The 2,211-nt window shown below is 42.9% G+C and overlaps 1 pseudogene; it reads right to left on the bottom strand.

Moving 5' to 3' along the window:
• Nucleotides 1-303: 303 nt before the first annotated feature.
• On the bottom strand, nt 304-1,827 carry LOC114747415 (phosphatidylcholine:diacylglycerol cholinephosphotransferase 1-like; annotated as a pseudogene).
• Between the last annotated feature and the right edge of the window lie 384 nt (nt 1,828-2,211).

The raw sequence follows: 2,211 nt of genomic DNA, 5'->3' as shown, positions 1-2,211 counted from the left end.
CTCTATTTTCTTTATCTTTTTCGTCTAATATTTTTATTTTGGATACATTTTAACTCTAATCTTAAATAAGAACTCAATTTTCTTTATCTTCTCCATCCAATATCTTTTCTAACATTGTTCTCATTAATTTCATATTTCTCTCTTTCATTTTTTTTCCCTTTCACAGTTAATATCCACAATAAAATAACGAAATTTTAGAGAAAGAAACACAATTATTAGACAAAAACAATAAATAATCAACTTAAACGATTTTCTTAATCCTCTCATATGAATCTATATGTTACGGAAAATGCCTCCTTTAGTTTACTTAGTGTTACAAGACATGAGGAGAGGCTCTTTGGTGGAGCCGTTACTGGGAGAAGAGACAGCTAAAAGTGTTGTCTTCTTCTTGCTGTCTTCGTATCTGCCAGCCAAAGAATCAAACAGAATGCCAGCTCCCAAACCCACTGCTAAATCTATGTGTAATGGCCTCTCGTCCCCAGCAACCTCACTGATTGAAGCACGTTCAACACATCGAACGTCCACGCAAGCTCCCACCTCTTCATCCTCCTCATGTCCAGCGACGCTATCACCGATCCAGCCACGTGCCCGGAGAAGAACAGAAAGAACGATACGTTCCCCACCGGAAAATCCACCCCCGATCCCACGAACCCCTGTTCACACCATTCAAATCAAACCCATCTCCAATTAAGTCCCTGATACAGCCAAACATGTAATGTACACTTCCATTTCTCACACACATCCCCATGTTTTTCTGTATGTGGCAACAACAAATATTTCAATCTGGAGAATTATCAGTATTTGTTCGTTTACCTGGGGTAAGGGAAGCTGCGTGGAGGAGCCTAGAATGCCTCGGCATGTGAACATGAACAGAGCTGAGATTGTGGCTCTGGGTCGCCCTTCGATGAGCCACGTCCATAGGATGTAAGCGGTTTGCATTCCAACGAACACCTGTTCAGAAACCAAAGTCAATAAATATGGTCATAAATGAAGAGATCAGAGGGATCAGATTTTGATCCTACCCCACCTGCTTGGGTTTGGTCCAACAGATTTAGATTTTTCTGTACCAGCAAAAGAACAGAGAGGAAGAAGAGCGATTTGATTCTACAATGTCGTTTATCGAATAGGTTCAGATCTGAAACTGGGATGGGGGGGACGACGTACCGTGTTGAGGGCGGCAAGGAGGGTATTGAGCTGAGGCGATGATTGAAGGAGACGGTGAAGGGACCGAGTGGCGACGAACCCCAAATCAAACGGCGGAGATGAGGACGGCACCATTCGGAGGGTATACTCGACGGCCATAAAAAAGAGAAGGCCGAGAGCGAACAAGCAGGGAATCCAATGGAATCTAGCCACGTGGACGGCGTCGGCGATCGTCCATTGCATGAACGACGCCTGACTGTACACACTCTTCTTCCCCATGTCTTTCACACGGCGATCTTCCTCAACGGCGGACACATCAGCCTCCGGTGTTCTGCGTGCGTGCCTGCGCTTGACGGCGGCGACAAACGTCGTTGTTGTAGCAGTGGTTGCTGGCGTGATGGCGGAGAGTGGGTGGGCATCAACGCCGTCCATGGCGATTGAAGAAGAAGAAGAAGAAGACAGAGAGGAAAGCCATTGGGAAGAGAAGAGAGAGGTGGTATTAATGCAGGGGATGGGAAAGAAGAAGGCGGAGTTCACGAGGATTAATTAGGTGGGAAATTAGGGATGAGGAAGAGGATTAATGGGAAAATTCAGTATTGCTGAAAGAGTTTGAAGAGTTTATTCACAAAAAGAGAAATTGGAGAGACGTGAAAAGGTTGGGCGGATTTGATTCTTTGGGCTTGGAGGGGAAGCTATGCTGTCTATTGGTGTAGGCGCGGATGTAGTGGGGATGGTGGGGCTTTTTCATTCATGACCACGCCTCCGAATTTTTTTCTTTCTTATTTTTATTTTTATTTTTTAAAATTTTAAATTTCTGTTCATGTTAACGCGGTTGGAGTTGGACGGTGATTTCTTTTTCCATTTGAAAATATTTTTTTTTGTTAATAATTTAAAAATATAGTATTTCGTTTTAAGAGTTGTGCCGCATTCCGGTATATATTTACAAAATTTACCCATCTTGGACTACAATTATTCCTGGTCAAGCAAATAGAAATGGATATTTAATTTGGAAACAGGGAGCATCCGACATTTGAAGTATTTTCTCGTATACATCCAGTATTTTAAAAT

This window comes from Neltuma alba, unplaced genomic scaffold, assembly GCF_004799145.2.
Source record: "Neltuma alba isolate B1F8T4 unplaced genomic scaffold, ASM479914v2 tig00005301_pilon, whole genome shotgun sequence".
Lineage (NCBI taxonomy): Eukaryota > Viridiplantae > Streptophyta > Magnoliopsida > Fabales > Fabaceae > Neltuma > Neltuma alba.
Note: the sequence above shows the minus strand (reverse complement) of the source record. Positions and strands in the feature narration are given on the sequence as shown.